The sequence below is a fragment of the Gavia stellata genome, chromosome 3, assembly GCF_030936135.1.
Source record: "Gavia stellata isolate bGavSte3 chromosome 3, bGavSte3.hap2, whole genome shotgun sequence".
NCBI classification, from domain to species: Eukaryota; Metazoa; Chordata; class Aves; order Gaviiformes; family Gaviidae; genus Gavia; species Gavia stellata.
In genome coordinates, this window is record NC_082596.1 from 97,619,359 (window position 1) to 97,643,886 (window position 24,528).

The 24,528-nt window shown below is 43.3% G+C and overlaps 1 protein-coding gene across 2 annotated transcripts in view; it reads right to left on the reverse strand.

The window, feature by feature from the left end:
* Nucleotides 1–24,528, reverse strand: part of ATXN1 (ataxin 1) — a 211,905-nt gene that overhangs the window by 182,619 nt on the left and 4,758 nt on the right. The window contains exon 1 of one of the 2 annotated variants that reach the window (XM_059815403.1): nucleotides 6,282–6,321. The exons of the other annotated variant lie outside the window; for it this stretch is intronic. The gene's annotated coding sequence lies outside the window, so the exon portion shown is untranslated. Of the gene's footprint in view, nucleotides 1–6,281; nucleotides 6,322–24,528 lie in introns of those variants that run through there. 2 annotated transcript variants of the gene reach the window in all.

A 24,528-nucleotide genomic window follows, 5' to 3' on the forward strand; every position in this document is an offset into this window, starting at 1 on the left:
ATGTAGCCTGACACAAGTCACATGCAAAAATATAATCTAGTAAACAGTGAACAGAAAACACACCACTAGCACTGATTAAAATAAAAAATAGAAAAATTAGAGGCCCACAGAAATCTATGTTGGACCAGATTACTGGTAGACCATCTGTAGAAATATAATGTAGTCTAAGTTTAAAAGAGATACGTAAAATTATTGAAAGTACTGAAAGCATTCCCTTCTTTAAGGACAATAACTAAAAAGAGTAAATGCAAAACAAGATTTAGAACCTGCTTATTTTAATAAAGTTTTCCTGCTTGCTGATTTTAGTCACAATTGAAATCAGCAATTTAAATCCCCTTGAAGAACCCTCCACGGGACAAGCAGTGCTGATTCGTTTCTTGTGAAATGGGACACTCAAGATCATGAAGAATGTTAGTTTGCTGATGCATGGCAGATACTAGCATGCATTTGTTTCTGTCCCAGTGTATTTCAAATTAAAAAAGGCAAGAGGCTAAAATGTATGCATGTATGTGCACGTGTGAATGCATGCCCTCATTTTGTTATCACGTTTGATCAGGACACAAACCTGCATGGCAGCAGACTAGAGGGAGGAAGCTTTTGCAAAGAGGAAATGGCCAGCAACTCTTGAGTGCTCAGGGCAGTTCTTCCAGACGCAGAAGCACCAGGACTGGCTCAGCAGCAGGTTTCCTGGCGTAAGCACAGCACTGCGTGGCCAGAGCTGCAGGGCCGAGGACATGAACACGTGGTGATGTCTGACCGCTCGGGGTTAGCGTGGATCCTGCCAGGATTACGATAAGCCTTGCTAAATCCGTGCTGGGCACATGGTGACTCTGCACCATCCTCCGCCGGTGCTCCTAGTCCCAGGATGACAGTGACAAAACACCCCTCAAGGCTGTCAAGCCGGGAGCCGCGCTGAGCAGGAGACAAGGAGCCTGGCTGCTCTCACTGGACCAAACTGCCTGGCCCTACCTACTCGGGAATCTCTCCTACGGGCGTCCTGTAGCACCTCCAGCACCCAGGCTGTTCCCATGGTCTACAGCAGCACAGACGTCCTCTTCCCTGCCCTGCACAGCAATGAAGACAGGGGAAGCTGTGTTCCAAAAAGAAAAAATACTCGTTCTATAGCAGAAACTGAGTTAGAAGCCTTCAGGGGACCTGCAGAAACCTGCGAAGTCATGGAGGTGATCCTCCAGCAAGAACAAGAGGAGGAGGAAAGCATCCATGGGGACACCGCAAGCCATTTCTCAAGGCAGGAGGTTACACTGTGGGGAAGAACCTCTCCTTTTCGCCCGTGCTGCCTCCATACACTGAATGGCAAACGCATGGGGAGATGCAATCACAGTGGCTGCAGGAGCTGCCAAAGTGCTTTTTGGCTTAAGAAGCAAAGGACAAGTTTGAGGTTTGTTCTTCAATTGCTGCCTCATGCACTTAATGTAACGAAACAACGGAGAAGAATAACTCACGTATATAGATAACAATGAGCTAATTAAAGCCTAGTCCTTCTCAGCCTGCTCCCCAACTCCACATAAAAGAAGTACACAAGTGCACGAGTGTCTAGGTTGAAAATAACAACATCACGCTCTAGTGTAAAACTCCCATACTTCATGCAGTACTGCTGACTTTACTATGGCCACGCTATGTATTAGCGGGTACTGATTGTGTTTGCACAATATTTCAATAAACAGAGCCAACCAACATCACTTCCTCTATTTCTGTATAAAGTAATATATTTACAGGAACAGCCTTTTGAAACGTTCCAGTAAAATTAGCTTACTCACAGATTTATTTTTTTAAACTAGAACAGAGAGCAGAAGGATAGCATCATCATTGTTTTTTGTGCATAAATCAGCTGTCTATTTACCACTGATATGTTGCAATAATGAATTGCCACTATCTTCTCAGTTATTTGTTGGGTTATTAGAGATTACCTAAATTCACATGATCACAAAAAAAAAAAAAGTTCTTCATTATTTCCTGGGAAACAATCTTCAGAAGCATGCATTCCACCTCCTTCCCCAAAGCAATGCCCAAAATATTCCTGGAGGAGGCTTGTCTGTTTTATAAAAAAACTCCAGTGACGATGCTTCCACGGCTTTCTCAAAGGCAAATGACTGCAGCACCAAAATACTCTTATCACTTGAAAGCTTTCTTAAATGTTTACCTAAGACTAGCCACCTTCAAATTAAGCCCATTTCTCCTCCTCCTAACCCCAGCAGTCGTGCAGTACAGTTTATTCCCTTCCTCCCCGTAGGAACCTTCCACATACTTGAACGCTGCTATCATGTCTGTTACTGGCCTTCTCCCCTGTAGACTAAACAATCCCAATTCTTTCATCTTCTTTCCCAGGTCGTCTTTTCCAAATCTTTGATCATTTCCACTGCCTTCTCCCTGGACGCCATCCAGCTGGCTCTTGACTACGTTGTGCCCCAAACTAGATGCTGAGCCATTTCCAACACTGAGTGGAGTGGACGGGTTATTTCGTGCCTTTTCTTTACACACCCCAAAAGAGCGCTTGTTCGCGGGGCAGGGATAGGGAAACTTTGTTCCTTGTATGACTGTATGACACCCACCGTTTCAGGTCCGCGATCCCCTTCCTACGCACCGGGATCAGCCCTGGGAGGAGCTGGGCTGGGGCTCTTCGCCGCAGGGGTTCATGACGGAGCTGCAGGGTCGCCAGCTCCAGGGTCGGAGCCGAAGCAGGCTGGGGAGGGAAGGAAAAGCTGCCCACTCAGCAGAGCACTGGCAGCCCAGCTCCCAAGGGAGAGGAGAGCAGGACATGCTGCAGGCTGGTTTTTTCTGGTGGTCTGGGAACCAGCTGTGATTTTTAACACCCTATTCAACTAAACTAGGCCAAACTGCCTCCAGCACAGCCCAACTCCAGCTCACAGACCTTCTTCTCTAGGACCACTATTGAGTCAGCCATTCCCCATCCTGTGTCATGCAACTGGATATTTCTACCCCTGTGCAGTGCTTCGAAGTTTGCATCCTGTTTTTTTTTCCCCAAACCATTCCTCCAGTTAGCCAGGGCAGCTCTGAACTTTAATCCTGCCCTCCAAGGAGCCTGCAGCCCCCCTCCATGCTTCTTATCCTATGTAAATTTAGTAACTGCTCTCTCTGTTCCATCCATCATTTCAATAATGAAAACAATGAGTATTACCAAAGCCAGGACAGACCCCTGGGGAATCTCACTCACTCCAGTCTTGCAGTTTAACAGCAAGACATGAATAGCTACTTCGAATAGTGCCTGGTGAAATTCTGTGCACCCACATTACAGACTGGCCAACCAGACACCCAGCCTGCTTCAAAGAAAGCCATGTTACAAAGCATCCCGAGCCCCCCGTTAAAGAGGGAATAATTTCTATCAGTCAGAGAAGTCCAATTACATGGTCATAGGCGCTGTTGGAAAGTCTTTGCTAAACACTGCCATAAAAATGTAATGCATGCTGATAAGAGGAATAGGAGGGTTGATAACGAAGTTTTAGGATGACAGGAAGAACTTCAGCTGAACTGAGACAGCAGGATCCTGACCTTGCTTCCAGCAAGAGAGGGGCTTGGAAGAAGAAACTGAAACCCAGTATAAAAATGGCAGGAATTTTGTACCTGCCACTGCTGCCGACTTACCAGTTAAAGAAGATACTATCACAGAGGTGTGGTTTGGGGTTTTTTTAAATAAAACCAAAACATTTTCTTAGCTCATGCAGATGTTTTTTGAATTGCATTCCCTACTGCTCCCTAACAGCCTATCCTGCTCAGGGATCACAAACAAGCCAGCCAGGCAGCAAAGAGCATGGTTCCCAAAACCCAGATTACTGCTTTCATCAACCACTGAAAGCATCCCCAGCCCCACACCAGCACTAGGAGAAGCAAGTGGCAGCGGCTGGTCCCTGAAACAAGGAGAAAGGGTAAGTTCCATGGAAAGTGAAAGGTGAGGCAGCTTTCCAACGCTGGCTCCCTCTGCTTGCCAAAATAGCAATGCCCTGCCCACGCCTCACTCCGACTTCTGCGGAAGATGCGCTTGCTTCCCAGGGGAGTTTACTCTCGCAATGCAGATGTGCTTCACTGAGGCAATCGCGTTCTGTTGCGTAACGCAACCCGGAATTAAACAGTATATGCCATTTGGTGCATTTTTAAAATGTAAACCAGAAGTTACTGCGGAGCTCAGTGACGCTGCCAAGAACGTTAACGCTATGATTTTAGCAGGGAAGAATATATCGTATCCTCCCTCCTCCCACAGGTTACTCTTGAGTCGTAATTTTGCTACATCCTTTTGTACTTGTCAGTAAAATATGAAGTCACACATCTGTGTGACTCTCATTTTGATCTTCGGTGACTGTGGGTATCATCACCTCGGGACCTAACGCAGCCGCACCAGCAGCAGGCGCAGGACAGCTCTGGGAAGAAGCTGGCAGGCGACTGCACCGAGCTGCACAGAGCTGAACCACTCGCCTCAGTTCCTACACAACCAGGGCAAAAAATAAAATAAAAACAAAATCAGGAACAGAACCCGCAACCAACCATTTCCAGTCGCCTATGTGAACAAGGGGGAACAACACTGCAGATGCTGAGGCATACTTTGAATACAAATATATACATACATTTAGATTCTTCTCATAGTTTCCAGGAGTTGCACAATGCCATTCCTCTTTAGAGGAATACAGGTCTTTTCTAAAATATATTATGCATAACCCAGTTTTCCATAGCGGAAAACTCACCAAGGGAATACTGTTTGCTCATACCAGAAATGTATTCCAAAATTACAGTAATTTATAGCCTCATTTTCATTGACAAAAGAAATAATATCATTCTCCTCTGACAAATATTAGTACACTGAAAAAGTAATGAATAAATGCCTATAAACAGGTATCAAATAAAGCAACTATCAATCACTGCAACAAAAAATTAATTAAATCATACGTTAAGTAAAAAAAGACTGAATTAAGAACAAGCCATATAATCTGACATCAAAACAAAAATCTGTCGTGCCAAAGCAGAAAAAACACAATTCAGAGCACTAAAATACCACAACCTGTTAAATGACCATCATCTAATTGGTATTTATAAAGCTCCAAGTATGCTAAATGAAGCCAAACGAGGGATTCAGCAAAGTACTTAGGCATGTGCCAAAGTACATATGTATTTTAAAAACATTTTCTCCGTGACAGAGAGCTTAAAACTCTGGAACTGGTCATGTACACCTCTACAATGATTTAAGAGACAGAAAATACTCAGGAAGTGATCTGCACTGACCACGTTTTAGTATTACAAATCAAATCAGCATTCAGCCTAAGCTGAATACATATTTCTGGAGACACATCAGAAAGAACCCCGAGGATTAGTCCTAACACAAAAGGATGAGGGAGTTGCCTGCTGTCATCCTGCCAATTTTGCAGAACAGAAGAGTTAGCAAATGAGGCATGAAAAGATGTGAGCAAAGAAACTTGTACCTGCGAAAATTGCAGCAATATCAGGTGTGCAAGAAAATTACAGTTAAGTAGTATCAGAACAAGAACTGCTGACCAGCTGAAAGTTCTTTTGGCCTCAGCTGAAATACTTAGCACCCTTAAGGCTAGTTAAACTTACAAGCAGTCCTAATTTAATGCTAGAAATTAAATTTGAATATTCAACACTTAACTTTTTAAGGCTCGGACCTTCCATCTGAATCAACAGTAAAGCACCAGCACTAGCTGAAGCTCTAGCTACATCAAGAAAATCTTCCCGTGTGCCTCCATTTCTATCTGTTACCGTAAAGGAAAGGATACAGTTCTCTCTTTTTTTAATTCCTTATAGTGACAGCAACAGCAATATCAAATATACCTATCTTACTGCTTTAGGAAAAGCCCAAAAGCTCCCGTTCTGGGCTTTGAAAAATCTCTCATTAATACAGCTGGTGGCTTTCAGAGTGCAATGACAAAGGGAGAACATTATTCAAGTGTGTGGGTGCATGCACACACGTGTGCAGGGAAAGTGAAGAAGAAAGAGGCACACGCTCTAAATTGTAATTCTCTGAACCTGAATATGGCAACAAACCCCATTCAGTGCAGATGGACAGTCATGTTACGAAAATACACAGTTGACTCAAGGCTACCATGTCTAGCAAGGTGGGCTGACAGGTTTCACACGGCAAAGGCTACCTCTGCGGGCGGGGGAAAGCTGAGGCGGGGATGAGGCGTTCCGCACCTGCCTGGAGATACCTTAAAAGTCACTTTAATTAACCTGATACATAAGATTCAGCAAAAAAATAGGGAAAATAAATTAACTGAAGAACAAAAGGCTTAACTTACTGAGTAAGACACCACTTTAAGAGGCTTCCCCACTTTCCCTGCTGTAAAGCACTTCCGAAAAATTCAGCCACTGAGCTACTGCTTTTCTTGACCTTTTTGCTGAAAGAGAGCAGAGTAAAAACAGGAAAGAGCTAAAATGATATGCAATAAAGATGCTTCATGTTAGGAAAGTCTTTTAAGTCACTGTTGCAAGTTCATTCCGTGTCAGATTTGCCAATATAATGCTTGCTAAAGACTATCCATTAACAGCACCAGCAGCCTAAGCGAGCGTATTGTCTCTCAGCTGTTGCAGCAACACCGTACGCACAATACGATGCAGCTATGTAGCATTTGCATCTGATGCTAGTTTTCCACACCCAAAAGCTCACTTCATGTCTTATGATTAATTTATAATGCCCCGAGCCCCAAGGAGATTTGCTCTTCTGATTGCCCTTTTCTTAACAATAACGCAAATAAACATGGAAACAAATCTATTGTCTGAGGAACCCTTCCACTAATTTTGTTCTTTGATGGTTTGGTTGATGTAGTATAGCTAGGAATCAAGAGTAAAGTGGATCATAGCTTAATATAGAGCGTGGTTAATCTTCCCTTTGCATAATGCTGGTACACTATGGCCCAAATACCAGAGATTTATTTGATGTGTACATGCTTTCAAGCATTAGTAAACAAGTTGCAGCCCATTATGAAAGAAGAGCAGATCCAAACAGTTGTGAAGCTCTTTATATACTAGATTGACACTGGCAGGGCAATATACTTACATTTGCATGTGTACTAGCTTTAGAATTTTGGAGACTATTTCACCAAGAAGTATCTTTTTTTAAAATATGATTAAAAATATGGCTGAGATCACTTCCCATGTCCTGATGTACTATTGTCTGAAGCATGACAGAAGTGGCAGAGAGAGAGGCACAGTCATCTTTTTCTCTTCTTCTTTCTTTAATTGATTTTATTCCTCATTAACATAGCCAAAAGGAGGAAAAACATATACTAGAGCCCCACAAATGTACAGACACATTAATTCCCATGAAAAAACAAAAAGCTTCTCTCACTTCTCATTTCTTATTCTTCCATTACTTTAGAGAATACGCTACAGAACATACAGAAGTATTCTACCAAATATCACAGAATTTTTTACGTTACTAGACCTATCAAATAATTATCCTACATTCTGTAACTAAAACATTTTTGTTGTTGTTCATGTACTAATTAAAACAAAGTGGTCCTCTAGAAGCCGGCCATAGAGCAAAATATTAACTTAACTTAAAATTATTTTTAATAATGAAGTTTCAAGCAATGGTAGAATGGAAGCACTTAAGTGCACAAAAGTTACTTACATGTGGCGGTGCTCCCTGGACACGAGAGCCAGCATGAGTCTACAGTATTTTAACACACACGGACAAAACCACCCAAGCTGTACTGTTAGGTATCAATAAGCCATTCTCACAATACGGCGTGGTTTTTCTACCTAGTAGAAGAAAGACGATTCCACGCTCAGGCACTAGCTTCAGAGGACAGTACCTAACTCCTTGGCCTCTCACATACATACGTGATTCTCAGCAATTCTCCCAGTGTTTATACTGCACTCACTGACCCCCCCCACATAGGTTACAACTGGACATCATCAGTCACTTGCCGTCTCTGGCCTAGATTTTATCCTCTTCTGTGCTGAACACTAACTTGAGATGGCTCAGGAACAGTTGCCTCTGTTTTTTCCCCCATAATAAATGAAAAAGCCATGACAGATGTAGAGAGAAAGTGGGGGCTGGAGGGGGAAAGACCTTTCAGGCAGCAATTAAAAAAATCTCATTGACAGAGGTGGAGAAAACCTACACTCCTGGAGTGAGGTCTTCAGTTGAAGCCTCAAATCTTGGTGGCAGCTATCAAATGGACGTATGCCTGTGAAGGAAGTGCTGTGAGAACAAACACATCAGTGACTGAGAGATGCCAGGATACCTCAAAAAAGTAACACAGTAAGAAGAGAGGATGCCAGTGTCTCAGATAAGCAGTTATGGCCATGTTTACTTAAACTGTTCTGCTGAGTTGTTCCCATTTCAGGCAGAAAACTTTGATTTAAGGAAGAGACTTGCAGTTCTGTCTTTGTATTTTTTTTTCCTTCAAAGCATGAAAGAACTTCCTTTTTCAAAACCAAATTAACAAAGTTTACATCCAAACCCTCTCAGTCCCAAAAATGTCATATCTGAACTCTACTAAGAGCAGCAGTCAGTGCAGCCAAATGCTCCAACAATATACTGAATAGCCTATAACACTTCCAGTGCCCTACTGCCTGAAGCCTATGATGTGGAAGACTAGCCAAGCACACCCACCCAAGAGCAATGACTGCTACAGGGAAGACTCTGTTATCGCCCTTGGCTATGGCCCTCTGCCACCGCTGGCATGACCAGCCCAGGCACTCTCCAGCTGCAGCGGGCAGGCACACACACCACCTCTCTTGGCAGGAGAAAGCCTGAAGCAAGGAGGCAAATTAAAAATGGAAGGTGTGCCAAGCATGTAAGCATGGAGCTGCTCTATGAAATTTAAGGTCCTGCCGTTTTATGGGTGCGTTTTATTACTTGATTTTATTGGACCCTCCTCCTCCTCGCCTACTGCTTCCCTCACATCACTTAGGGTTCCTCCCATTTGTTCCTACTTCACATCCTTCAGGCTGGAAGATTTCTCAGATCACTTCCTCAGTTCAACTACTAATAAACTCAAAGAAAAATCTCCCTTGACGCCAGTGGGGACCAGAGTAGGCATTTTCCCTGAGCTCAGGTACGAGCACCCTGCACGCCCAGCGGTACTTCTCCCTAGTCGGCCTAAAGGATGCTTGGGAAAAGCATTTTGATGTAGATTTCACATTTGCTGGTTGTGACACTGGAAAATACAGTTCATGCTGTCTCCTGACAAAAAGCCACACCGCATGTTCTTCTATATAAGGCGTACATGTAGGAAAGTAAAAATATCTTTTCTAGTAAGTTATGCAAAGCAGAAACAGCCTCCTGGTGCTATTACAGCCGACTGGAAGCTAAAATGATACTGATTATACAGTTCACTTGAACTCCAGCAAGGCTCCGTGAGTCCTAGCTGTCCTAGCATGAAGAACACCGCCTGAGCGAACTCCCCGGGGGCACAACCTGCTGCTCCTCCTCTGCCGCCCTGCTCCATGGCACCAGGCGGCACAGGACAGGAGCCAGGCCATCCCCATCCAAGCGGGAATTTACTCCCACACGCGGCACAACTCTGTGCTCCATCTCAGACTTTGCTCAGCATCAAACATCCTGCTGAAGAGCATTTTCCACTCTCTCGCCAGCCTGACTGCTCAAGATTAAGCAAAGTTGCGGATGACTCCGCAGCTCATTCCATGTTATCGTGCCAGTGAGTTGCTGGAATTCATGACGAAGCAAGAGAGGCGGCACGCTCAGATACAAACCAGGCTGAACTTTCAGGACTGGTTTCTCCTGTTTCAGGCCCATCTACCAGGAGTGCAGTGGAAGTTTTAAAAAGCTGCCAGAGATAGCACAAAAAAGGAAAAAAAGGATGATTTGCATAATATCTAAATAATGAAATGAGGGCTTTTTCACTTCCACACTTCAGTGTCTCAGAAATGGCCAGGGGAGTATTATCATTTACTACAAGGTCTGACGAATGGATGGATTCCCACAAACACTGACAGTAACAGTTTATTCCCTTTCATAATGAAAACAAGCAGAAAACTTTTTCCAGCACACTCTCAAGCTCTCTGAAAACAGCCATAACTACAACACTGCTTGCAGAATGTTTGGTAACTTTACAGAAGATGTTGTATGTCAAACATTAATTTTTAAATAAATTCACTAAGCTACCCTACCGTGTTTTCAAAGTCACCCAGTTTTATGACTTTATTAGATCCATAAAGAATTTTGGATATCAAGAAAAATGCAGGCATATTCAAAGAGAAAGACAGAGATGTCAATCGACTGAAAATGTACAGGAAAGAAGCAGGAGAAATTATGTGAAAATGAAAAAAATACAATTAATAATCTACAAAACGATCAGCACACCAAAAAGATAACTTCATGATCTCACTTCACCTGTGGAAAGGCTGAGCAGGCTTTCAATCTTTTTCCGTTTCCAAGCTCCCTAAGGTTTTCCCGGTAAAAGTGAAGCCCTCCACAGAACGACCGGGCACCGGCTGACAGCCAGCTTGCTTTCCTACACGACTGCTCTTCAGAGGCAGGCTCTCAGTCAACTGGTTCACAGACCACAGTCACTGGTCACTACTGCCACCACAGAATACAAACTAAAAACCACCATTCTATTGCAAACCAATTAACCAACGTAACCAACAACGCTTTGCAGTACGCAACCTCCAGCGAAGACTGCCATGGCGGGTACTTTCCCCGCAGTTACGCATGCGCGGTGTAGCAGTGTTGTATCCATGACACCCTAAAGGGACAATGTTCCTAAAGGACGGAAAAAATTGGGTTATAGACATTATGCAACGTTTGGGGTGTATTTAAACAAACTCCAGGCTTAGCAATTAGTTGCTTTAATATTTTCTGGGTATCCTGAAACTTTACAGAAGGTGTGCAGGCTTTCAGGCAGCCCCCAAATGCCTCACCCCTCTTTCTACTCCACGCCCCGGCTGCACCACCGGCACTGGGCACCCACTTGGGATAAACCTGACCCTGAAACAGCAAGGAGCAGCGGAAAAACCCCTGTGAGGAGCAGCTGCTGCTCCGGTGCGGCGGGAGCGCCGAGCGCAGCGTGGTCCCGCGAGCGGGGAGCACCTCGCTGCGTGCCCACACGCCACCGCTCCAGGAAACGCAGTGGGGCCGGGGTTCGGAAAGGCAGGCAGGGCAGGGGAAGCGGCCAGCCTCAAGCTTGGGGGAGACGGGGGTGGTGGCGTTAGTCCGGGAGCCCTGCGGCCGGGGGCAAGCCCAGGGCCCTCCCTGACCCAGGGGCTTCAGGAGATGCTCGGCAGGCCCCGCCGCCAGCATCTCCCTCACCTGGGAAAGAGGGAGTTGATGGAAAAGCCATGGATATTATCTGAGGGATAACAGGCGCTCACTGCAAACACAGCGTAGCTCGCTCAAGAGTGGAGCGGGGGCAGGAACCACCCTTGCCCCGCAGCCACCGGGGAAGCCAAATGCCCAAAACGTGGAGGACTTGCTTAAGGTGGAGGATGGATTCATCTCTAAAGCTAGTGGGATACCGACAGGAGTAAGATACAAGTATAATGAATGCACTTCTACTTAGTGCTCTTTATCACTCGAAGGTCCCACAAGTATCGTATAAAAAACTAATCAGCCTCACCGAAACGCAACAGCAAAGGGCGGGCAGGGGCAGATGGGAAAAAGGAAAATCTGGTTGCCTGCCCCCAGGCAGTTCCCCGTCCCTCCACAGCACCCAGGCAGGCGAGGCCCCAGCTTTCACAGCTCCAGGCACAAGACCCCTAGGCGCTCCCATAACCCACCCCTGGCTCTCCCACATGTCCCCCTGGGAAGGACAGACATCCATTTACTCTTGCTGCATCTGAAGCCCTACTCCCAAGGGTCCACATGGGCAATAAGTGGCTCTGACTAGAGGCATAAATGACTTTTTTCTCCTTGGGCAACTGATGCCAGGTGAAGTATCTCCAGATTACACTAAATTAGGCTGTGCACGCACGCACCTCTCCCTAGCCATCACTTTTTCTAAAAGGCAGGGTAACAAACTGCACGCGGGGATGCGGGGCATTTGGCTAACAGGCTTCAGTACTTCACGCGTACTAATGAACAGGACAGCAATAATGTTAAGAAAACGTTCTGGGTCACAGTACTGACTGTACAGTTTTAAAATCACTAGCTGGGAAACCCACTCCCCAGCTGGCTAATGATTCAGCTTTGAAAGCAAATATTTAATAATTACTTAGTAGCGGGAAGTTGTGGACAGTTACACCTCAGGGTATTTCCAGAAATGACAAGTATTTTAAAATGCAAATTCACAAATTCTGCAAATTCTGCAGCATAGGTAATTTGACTATCTAGTGTACATCCTGGCCACATACCATATTGCTAGCAAATACCACAGTGCAAACAGTTTTTCCAAGACTACATATATCCCCAGTGACGCATCAGAATGTAGTTTTAAACAACAATACAAAGACAAAAGCATGTTGTGTATATGGCATGCTTTGGAGCAGTCACCACATGCTCTGTCAATAATCTATGGATTAATAGGGCCCTGATGTACAATAACATGATGGCCATTCACAGCTCCATGGAAGATTATTCCATTCACCATGAAAATTAGCTGAGGATTACACGTACGTCACAATTTTTCATTCATATTTTTAATTTGGTCATCTCTAAGATACTACTGTTTGGGGTTTAGGGGTTTTTTTATTAATCTTATTCTTTAAAGGTCTGATCCTAATTCCATTAATTTGCACTAACATCAAGGGAGCAGGTTCAGGCACTAAATCAGAAGATTAGTGTTATCTTAACAATTTACTTCTGTGTCCCTAAGAGCAGCTATACTAGAGCATAAAAAAAAAAAAAGATTCCTTTAACCTATTATCCCGACACTGACAGTAGATGTAGCTGATACTTTGGGAAACAGTTGAAGAAACAGAGCAAGTATAGGATGTAAAAAAAGTAATTTGTTTCAGTGTGATTACTCCCAGTTTGGGCTGTGTTTCTGGGTAGTTCACAATCAAATGCTTTTCTAAATCTTGGCATTAGGAACAGGCAGTAAAATAGATCTATATAATCATCTGCAACAGCAACCCATCTTGTAACAGGCCAGCGTTTTATTTTCTTGGGTTTTATTTAGAACAGAGCTCTGGATAGCTGGGTGAATAGCTGGCCACTAAATAAAATGTCATTTACTAGTTACAACCTAACCTAAGGTGTGGGAGATTCACCTTCCACTCTTTGTAGCTCTACAGGCTCCCCGTACAATCATCAGCATTTGTGCCTGGGCAAAATGACTTCAAAATAATAACAAACTGGATGGCTTCCAGGACAACATTTTCCATCCACTCTGTACACACTGTAAATCACCTTACAAACGGCACAGCCCTGGAGAGTAAAATCTCCATGTGTTACTATCTTGTCCAGGTCTCCTTAGTGAAAATGAGATTGTCCCTAACGAATTCAACAACTCGGGCAGGCTAAAACGCCATTGGCATCACCTGGAGGTCAGGAGTCTGCCCGGTTTGTATACGCACAGCAGCAGTGAGGGGGGAAACGCATTTCTTAATAAAAGTGGTGTTGTTTCACCCCTTTGGACGGGAATGCTGATGACTGCCAGGGATGCAGGACTCCCCAACATCCTCCTGCAAAAGGTACCTCAGAAGAGTTGTTTCTGTGTAGGTTACCACCGCTGAGACACAAAGGCATTGCAACGGTTCTAGCGACCTGCCCGACTTCTCCTCCTGCTTACAGGGGGTAACACACGGCTGAAGGGAGCTGCTTCCACTCGGCAAAGCAGAATGGTGCAACTTTGGCATAAATATGTTGCAGCACCTACAACTATGAGTATATAAATATTTCAGAAGGTAAACTGTATTTCGGTTTTGCTTGTTTTTTAAATACATACCTACCTTTCAAAATTGTCTCGTAAGCAGTTTGTGCAGAGAGGAGTACTATACAGTGCAAAAGTAAGCTAAAATTGCATTTGCCTTCTGAAGATAAAAGTTACCATTAATCACATCTGAAAATAAGAGACTCTGAAAGTGCAAGATATATTTTTGAAGGGAAAAGAAGTCACAACTACCAAAACACTTTCAGAAAGGAGGCTGACAAACTTTTCCTTCCTGTCCCCAAAAAACAAAAACTCCTTCAACTAGCTTGCACGTAGCTAAAGAGCTAGAATCAAACTGGTGCAACCTACGCCGGCAGTACGAAGCCAAAAATGTGCTCTGTGTACTCCGTGATAAGGAATTCTGGAAAGCAATGTACCTACCAGTGCTATCACCAGCTAAGTCACCTACCAAATCATCTACATAACACATAATTGCCAAAAGCTATAAAGAGATTTATCAACAGTGGGGTACCATCCACAGCACCACTGCACTACACAGAGCCACAGAACAGAAATATTCCTGTTCCTCACATAGGCTTGGCTTTGGCTGGCCTCTTCTGTTTGCAAAGTATCGGTAGTGATTTTTACCAGTCTCCATCTTTATTTTGCATCCTCTTTGGGGGAAGCCTGATACACTGCGAATGCAAAGAGGCAACAGTTCTTGGGCTCCATCATGTAGGCAGATTGCAACTGACTGCGTGTTTGCATGCGAAGTGCTGTATTCTCCAGATCTCACCACACACTTTTATAAGAACCAGGCAGGCCACAATGAACTTACAGTAAGGGACGGTGCACACACTCATCTGCACATAGATGTGGGGAGAGCAAGCTTGCTTGTTAAAAAAAAAAAAAGGGAAAGTCATCCCTACTGTATGCTTAGAAAAGAAAGGTCTCTCTTTATTAAAGTAATCCGTAACCAAATCTCGACGTTACAGAAGACAACTTACAATACGTCTCAAGCAAGTTTGAGAATGGACAGTAAAGACTATCATCCCCCTGCACCTCTTCTTGAACCCACATACACTCATATATTTGCACAAGTGAATCCAAAACACTTTGTAGCCCTGTGCTATTAACCTTTTTGAGAGAGTCTTCATCAAATAGCAAATGGGGAGGAGGAGTAAAGACAGAAATGTCAGAAAAACATCTCTCTGCTTCCAACTTTACCTGTATAGGGATATTCCCAAAACTGGATACAGAATGTCCAATCCTGAAAGGTAATTTTGACCCAGTTTTCATAAGGCGTTTTTTCAACCTATCTGAAGGGCTTTAGAACTTTTCTGTCTTTATCTGATCAAAATGCTGTCCTTCCTCCTCCAGTCCTGGCATTCTTTGTGGTGAGACTGTTTCAGTATCAGTATTAATACTGAAATGTCAAGTTTGTGACACTACATTTCCTGTGCTATTTAAAGCATTCAGAACAATTATTATCCATGAAATGTTAAACAGTAAATTTTTGCGACCTGCTTACAATTTCAGCAGCCCTAGCTGTGACAGAACAGCACTTACACCAGTCCTGTGCAATTTTACACAGAGATGTATTGTTCGGCTTTTCTAGCAGTACTCATACATTTCCCCAAATTGGCTTTTGTTGTTTTTAGCAAAGCTACACATTTATTCTTTTTCTGGAGCACAACTGAGCCCAGAATATCAATTGAATTTATAGTATTCAGTATTTCAGACTTTTGTTCCACATATATTCCCTAACTGACACCAACTTTAGCGTATAGTGAACCACTGAGGTTTGTTGTTTTGGTTTTTTTTAAATATTTATGGAATAGTAATTCTTTCCTTTATCATTTCTACTGCTCTTAAATAAAAGAATCTTTCATTTTTGCTTTTTTTTCCTGTTTCAGTACTTAGTTGAGTCTCTTTCTTTTGTAATTATCTGGACTGTGGTTATGTATCTTTGGCTATAAGGCATATTTTTATTGTAACATGTAGGTGTCTTTAAAAGCAACATACAGCAGAGCTGCGCAGCTGAGAATGCACTGAACTGCAATGCCTTCCTACCAAGCCACCGAAGTTTTGGAGAAGCTTTCATATAATAGTACGAACTGAAAATAATGAAGCCCTGCTGCCGTATACAGAAAGGTGCATGTTAAGTAGATAGATACGTTTTCTCCCTGTCAAAGAACAGCTTTATAAGGAATGCACAAAAACCACATCGAGCCTTCCATTAACAGACAACGCTACAAGCTACAGAGCAAAATGAAATACCCCAAATAACTCAAGGAAAGTTTTATTTTCAGAGTATGGCTTGATCATGTCATAAACTACTTCAGTATCACTGCACAGGTCAGTTATTTCCACTGTTCTCCCCTCCAAAACTGAAGGCTGATTTCAGAATGTGCACGCTTCTTTCAGTCTTAATTAAATTCACTCCAAATTTGAGCCAAAGGGGTCTGATCCTAACCCTCTGAAAGCCAACAGGAGGAACGCCAGTGGGAACGAGGCCTAAAACAACATGTCTACAGTAGTCAACAGCTCTGAGTTATAGAAATACTTGCTAATATCTCTATACTGACTGGTCATCAACATTTCCATTATAATCCTTGTACTTGGGGACGTCTGTATGTTGGATGCTATCCATACTTCTCTCCAGCCAGCCGAAAGGAATTGTTTTTTGAGTGATACAAGGCACTCCCTCTCCTCCAGAGACCTGCAGACAACTAACGGAACCCTCATTTTTCACACAAATCAACAGGATCCTACCATCTTGGGCTGAAATTCTGTTTACCTGCTTTGCTACAGTGTGCTTTTGCAGGGTCATTAAAGGAAGCTTTGGGTTTGTTTCAGGAAATCAAGGGCTACCAGCTTTTTTGTGTTGTATGTCACCATGTGAAATAATCAGGGCTAGAAACGCAGCAATAAGATTTGAACAACAGCTCATGAACAACATGCCCTGCAATTCGTCATCATTCTGTTTACACTGCATTGAGAGTCATAAATGAAGTAACAAACAGCAAAATCTGCCAAAATACGGAGCCTGTCACAAATGCTTTTTAAAAAATAGCAGGGGTAATACTAACATTGCAAACAGTATTCTTCCCACTCCGATCAGTGAAACCACCCTTGAATTTCATCTCCTGTTGCACCCAGAAGGACAGCTATGTTTGTCTACAGAGCCACAGCACTATTACAGCTGAACTCATTATTTTAAAGTGTTTGAAGTACCTTGAACATGACAGAAGACGCAGAAAAACAAATTCCACTGGACAATATGCAATTCATACTAATGTTAATTAATTCACATCCACAACATAAGCTGAAGCTGTTCCAAAAAAAGCATTATGGTATCTTCTGAGAACTAGTACTAGGAGCAAAACACAAAACTTGGCTTGGTTTAACCAACCTACCGACACAACTTTATACATCTTCCTAACATGAGCCCAAGTCTTCCTTCTCCTTCCTGCTCCTGGAGGGATGCTAGTATTAGACCCAGCAAACTGCACGGACCAAGAATCAGCTCTAGAAGTAATTCTCCTTCTTTCTGCAGAAATCAGTTGTTAAGGAGACCAATATTAACAGTTTTGAGGAGCGATGTGGGTAAAATGTGAGTGGAACTGCTTCATGCCCTAGTTGAGAGGTCTAGCTGAAGGAATGGGCATACATGTTGCCCTGAGCTTTTACAGTAAAACACGATTGTTCCTTCTCTTGCCCTTCCAGGACTCCTCCGCATCTACTCGTTCATCTTCCACCTGGAAGCTGAACCACTCGATGGACAGGCATTTGCAAATTGGTCCTGCCACTGCCCCCACCAAATTTCCAACTGCTTGCCCACGTAAGATACAACCCCGCTGAGGAGAACTTGCTCTGAGACCCCAGAGCCCTCCGCTCTGCGGAAGCTGGGCCAGAAACAGCATGATAGACACCAGTAACACGGCACTAGCTAGGCGAGGTGGAGCCTACGTGGAGGCTCGTAGCAGGCTCCTTCTCCAAGGCCAAAGCCTCTCAGCGTTTTGTCTGAGGTACGAACACGCAGAGTTTATACACTTATGTTGACAAGTGAACAGCTTTGTTCTCAGTAGTAACCACATTTTCTTTTTGAAGTCCTGAACTGAAGTTAAGAGATGACCCAGGTCAGTATTCACACATCACACGCCACTGCCTCTCTCAAACACAAGAAGAAAAAAAAAAAACAGCAACACAAAGCCCAGCTGCAGAGTCAACCCCACTTACACACGCCACAAAAGCTCTTATTTTCCATGCCCATCCAAGAACACGAATTGTCCAAAGACTGAATACCGGCTCTCCACAAAGGACCTCTGAGCCCGTCGGAGCGTCTCCTGCCTGCCTGCCGGCTCCGAACAACCGGCCGCTTGCACCTAACAGAACTGCCCTCGGCCAGCTACGGCAACGCACTCAGCGTCCAGACGGCAGCTTCTTTTCGTTGCACACCCACTTGTTCAGGTCCCTGTAAAACACACACAGGAAAACTTTACTAGTATGAAGGGAAATCAGTGGCCACAACTGCAGAGCGCCGTGTTGCTAGCCAGAGACGAAGAGCACGCAATCCGATGCTGAATGACTGCCAGCAAGGAGGAGTCCCGGCTTAAGGCCTCAAAACCACTTGGAAAGCTGTTGCCTGGCTGATTACGTCCCCGTTGAAAGGGTAAGGCTTCAGAGCAGCGAGCGCAGCAGATCAGACGCATGGCTCCCATGCGCAGCCAGCAAGAAGCTGCAGATCTGAACCTCCACACGTATTCTGCAAACGCACCCCGGCGCGTACTCGCACTGTAACGTGCCTCTGAGCTCCACCGTTATAAAAATAATAGCCCTATCAGTGAAACCGTAGTCCATGGGCAGTGAGCGCAATACATGCTAAACTCCCGCTGAAATGAATTGGTCCGTAAGAAATTTTAAAAACCAAGTGAAGGATGTGGTAAAACTCCTATCAAAAAAATAGTAAGGGCAGTGTCTCCTTGGAAAAAAAGGGACAATTTGGCTTTTGTAGTGTATACAAGATGTCTTCATACACTTTCCTGATTCCTTGCCAGTAACTATTCAAAAAAGACCACTTAACAAGCAAACAGGTCTTCAGCACAACAAATAATAAAAAAGAGAGCAAAGCTTGTGCTATTTAAATATCATGTAACATTCTGCTAATCATGCACAGATGGAAGTACAGACGTTTCTGCCAGACGCCTTGTTCAGAAACTTTGCTCTATTTTTAATTATTTGATGCAGAGGACCTGTTTGCTGATTAAAAGGGCACTGCCTTTAAAAGGACTCCATCAATATGGAGTCTAGTCTTGTTTTTAATGGAGGATTTTAGAAGTAACTCATACCTCCAAGCTCCCTGCACCAGTTTTCATAATCCTATAAGCATGTGTGTGGTTTTTTTCAGATGCTTCTCTCGCCTTGGGAAACTGTCTAGGTACAGGAAAAGTGAAACTAACTGTACTCAAGCTATTGTTAAGTACACTGAGTAAATCAGTTTGGAAAATGTGGATTTTCCTCTAATATCCTTCACTTTGTATCTTTCTTGGTGTTACTTACAACAAGAAGGGGTATCAATTTTCAGATAAAAGCATTATTTTTGACAGTTGTCTGTTCAAAAGCCTAGTTTTTGAGAAAACGTATCATCTCCAAAATTATCAACCAAAATACTTACTAAATTGTTTGGGTTTTTTAAACCTACTATAACCACATTATCATTCCAATAGTCAGTTCTTGGCAAAAACAGAGTGATACACAAAAAAAACCCCTCACATTTTTTCACTTCATACCTTCTGTGAACGTCCCTCATTCAGTGGCACAGTGCTTCATTCCTGTACTTCTCCAGAGCAGTCCAGGAATTTTTCCCTCACTGAACAGCCTCACTCAAAATGCATACCATGTTCAATTTCTTTTCTTTTTCTGAATGAAGTGCTTTTCAAACATTCTTTTTTGGTTTAGCTTACATTTTATCTTGAAAGTTTTGCAACCTGTTACTACAGAACTTTGCCACTGGAGCAGAGTCACGCTATAAGAATGACTGGGAGCCCAAGGAAAACTGCCCAAGCTGTTACTTTTGTCCCACCAGTATGACATGTGAAAATTTTATGATATTTTTAAAGCTTACTAACGTTAACAATTTGAAGTGCTGCTATTAACACAGTAAAAGAATCCTTTGATTAGCAGACCACATGATATGATAATAAAGTAACAGTGACCCCATTATCTCATGAACAAATGACCCAAAGGGGGTGGCTCCTGGCTCATGCTCAGGTACTGAGAAAACAACTGAATGATTTATTTATTTTTTTTAACAATGCCAGCATGTAGTATTATACAAACAAATATGTGCAACTGATTTGTTAGAGACCAGCTGACAAGCCTGAAAAGCAAGATGCCTGCTGAAGAGACACTGTGGCTGGAAGCCAGGGAAGACTGGCAGGGGCACACGGGACTGAAGATCCAATGTTCGGCCAGGGAAACAGGCACCCACAGCGAAGCTTCAGAGAAGAAATAAAGGGGTTTTTCCCAAGAGGAGAAGGGGAAGGCTGCATGGAGTGAAAGGCTTGTCCAGGCAGATCATCGGGGTTGCAAAGCTCAAAATCCAGCTATGACTAATGAGGAAGGAAGAGAGGTAGATGAAACAACATTCAAATTTGCAGTTCTGCAGAAAACTACTGAGGTATTGAAACCCTCTGAGCAGAAATGGATTTTAGACACATAGAAACACACACAAAAAAATCAAGCCGAAGAAAGGGCCAACACACAATCAAAGTATCGTGCAGGTAACAAACCCAGCGAGGGAGCTGTACAAGTAGGTCAGATATGCAGCAGCGAGAACTGCTGAGCACAGGAGAACCTCGGTAGTGAAGGGGGTAAGGAGGAAAATTAATTGCTCAGCAATAAAAGAATAAAGCCTGCAAAAGGTTAAAACGGGACAGAAGGATGAAAGGACAACACACTGCTTGGGCTATATAAAGAAAGATTAGTCTAAATCACCAACACATCCACCTGAAACACAGGAAGGAAAGAAGACCAAGACCAGTGTTCCTCCTTGACGGAGAAACAGTTTTCATTCCCTCTTCACTTGAAGGAAAAGCCAAATGAATGCTCAACTGCTATATCTACCAAACTCAACCACCAAACAAGCAGTGTCTGATCAGCAACGCTGACCTGCCAGCAACAGCCGAGTCCAGAGGGCCCCGACACATCCCGCAGACCCCCAGCCAGATCCCATGCTCTGTCACACCACACTTACACCCACATGGTTCCATTTAAACCATCCACGTTAAGTAACGGAGGTGGGAACCTGACCCCTTATTCCACCACAGCCTTTGGCCGAGCGCCTTGGTGCTACGCGGAACACGTACGGTTCATGTCAAACAAGATAAGGAGCGTAAAAACCTGGTTGCTGCAGCACAGGCTGCACAGCACTACTGGTTTCATAGAGATGCTCTGGCTGAGCTGTATAAACAGCACCAAAACACTGCAGCCAACCAGCTGACTGCTCAGATGAACGCACTTCAGAGCAGAGCTGTGCACGTAGCAGAAGTGTGTCTTAGTTTGCGTTTCTTCCATTCCATACAGCCAACGTGACATTCAACAAGTTTGACTCCTTAGGTAACAGGGGCGTACTTGACTGCTGCTGGTTAATGTATTTCAGATGCTTACTGTAAACCCACCGCAATTTTCCTCAGGGCCCTTTCTGGCTGTACTGAAACAGATAACAGCATCTGGATTGTAGTGTCATGTAACAAATGTCATACTTCCACTCAGGAATTACTTTAATTCACTCAGTCACTACACACTGTATCCCCCCTGAGTCTGCTGCTGAGCTGCAATCAAAACAAACTGGTGGTGACCAACGAATGGTAGGACGTACCCATGCTGGTTTGTATCACTCTCACGGCTGAAGACCAGGCACCAGCACTGAGTTATTCTGTCAGCTTGTGCAAATATGGAACAAAATACAGACTTATACTCCTTCTTCGGTCCTTCTGGTATTGTAGTATCATGTATATTTTAAGACACTGTATAGCATACTTGTGCACTATCCAAACAAACACACTGTGCAATTTTAAACTATAGATTATCGGTCCTTAATATCCACCATCATCCTCTTTCCCCGTAAAATAGAACACAGACGCATTACAGAGACAGCACTGCCGTGTCATTTATCTCCCCGCCATTCAATTAATCAACTGTCAAGTTCACAAAGGAAATCACAAGCGATTTCCAAGACTGTGTCATTAACAACAAAAATATCAGGCCAGATCACAGCAGAGATCCAAGAAAATTTAGCAAGACTGATAAGAAGGAAACCTGATTCAAAGAGGAGACAGACAAGACACCTAAGCAAAGAGGTAAAGCTGCTCAGTTCTGCAAACTAGGAGATGCAAAGGCAAAGCGTTTGCCCGGATCCACCAGCTCATCTTTGGCTATTCCATCAGCAAGTGTTGCTCAGAGAGGAGTCGTGGCCCAGGGTAGCTGGTGGGGAAAAAGGGAAAGAGAATCCAGATGGAAGAAACACCAAATTCAGGATGTATTAGTTCTCGCATTTGTGATAAAGTAGGGGGGAAGGTACCATTTCGTTCGTGTGTCAGGGAGACAACAGCAATCATCAACAGAGAAATCTCCACTGTATGTTAATGGGTTGGGTTTTGTTTGTTTGCTTTAAACCAGATGCTCGAATCTTAAGACATTAGTATGTAATTAAAATCTTGTGTTAACTGAAAGATTCACAATACTCATATGGTAGTGCTCTACTTGCATAAATATTGATAGAAATACCAGCATCGGTGTGTCTGGGGCCAAACATTTTGCTCTTCAATCTTAGTGACAAGCAACATTGCCTCCCCTTGCTGAGGGAAGAAAATACCCTGGGCCAAATCTGTCGTCCTTAGGCACAATCTCTTTGGAAATCATAGGCAATGCTGCCTGAGTAGAGTCTCAGTCTTTACGGAAATGCTGCTAAGCCCAAAGAGGAAGGTGAACAGAGGGTGGTTTGGACAATTCACAGGTGGACAGACCACCTCTGAACAGGCGGTTGAAGATCAGCCCAGATCACCATCTAATAACTCTTTGGCTGCCTCTGTGAAATGGGTATGATGCCACGGCTTGGGATGCAGGTCCCTCCATGACAGCTATAATGGTTTGTAGAATGGTCTGTCAAGGGACAACTCCCTGGTGTGTAAGCAAATCTTTCAGATCACAGGTGGGGCATTCTGCTCACGGTCATATTCCTTTTCTGATTCTTATGGAGGATTTCTGTTTTCAGCAATGCCTATACAGAGATACCTTGAGTCATTAAAAAAATTAAATAGGATAAAAAATAAATTTTAAAAAATTGAAAAAATGGTTCAGTGACCTTCTGCTGGGGTTTAATTGCTTATTTATTATGCTCCCTACTTACTGCATTTTATAAAATGCAAAATTTTATCTGTTTTACCCTCTTGTATCTTTGTTTTTAAGATGTGACACATTCTGTAGGGGAAAAAAAATCCAAAAAGCAAAATGGAATTATTTTTGTATTAAAAAAAATTTGAAAATAATCTCCCAAGCTACAGCAAACATACAGACAGATAGAAAGTAATTGTGTTCGTATTTGAATTCTGTACTTCAAGCCACCTTTGATCAACTTGACTAATATTCCTTTCACAAGATTTTATAGCTCGTGTACTTCACAAACACAATTAAAGTAGATTAATCTGTTCTGAATTCTATGTTTCATAAAATTACTGTTCCTCTGATTAATTTTACAAAAAGCACATGTAACTATGTACAAATGCATTTTTCTCATTGATAAAACAAGCCTGTGACACAGCTTCCAGTACTGGCCAAGGGATATCATTGTGAATATCTAATAAATCAGCAAGCCTGATGATGCAATGTCATGTGAGCTAATACACAAAATACTACACTTCAAGTAAAATTAAAAATAGCCCAATTCTCAGCTTATAGCACCGGCTCAGCTAAAATGCAATTGTTAGGTATCAGTGTCTGTGCAATAATGCCACCAGCGAGTCAAAGTGACTGCAGCTGATCCACAAACCTTCTTCTACTTAAGTCAATAATAAAATTTCAATCAGATTCAATAGCGTGGTTTCACACGGTTGACTTTCAGAAACACTAGGTCTGAACAGGACCCATCTGACTCCTGACCGGCAAGAAAGACTCCCTTTGACCTTACCAGGACTGCCATGAGCAGGCTGATGGCGCTTCACCCCATAAATCCCCTCGCCTGGAGCTGTAGCTAAGCACCGCTGAACTCAGGTACCCTCTAGGAACACTGTGATGTTGTAATTAGCAGTGAGACTTGTAATGCATTCCCCAGCCAGAAACAAGGGTTGCTGTGGTCACTAGAGTAGAAGAATGTGAAAAGGGATTGGGGAAGAATAAAAAAGACAGGTAACAGTAGAGAAAACACAGTGATAATTTGTTTAAGTATCTCCTATTAAAACAACACAACAATCACCAGTATCAGCTGAACTGTCAGACAGATACTACAGGAAACAGTGGGCTTTTATAAAGAATAAAATTTCCTTTAAATTGACTATTTCAGTGGAGAGGAGAAATGATACACAGAAGATATCTCTGACAGAAGCTTCTGCTTCTTAATGTCTAAATTACGTTAGGTTTTGGTTTGGGTTTTTTGAGAAACGATGTGTTTAACATCCTGTTTGCAGTGCAACAGTAATCTAAACCCCTCTGCTATTTTTTGGCAAACGCTGCGCATCACTCAGGTTAAGCTTACCGTTAACTG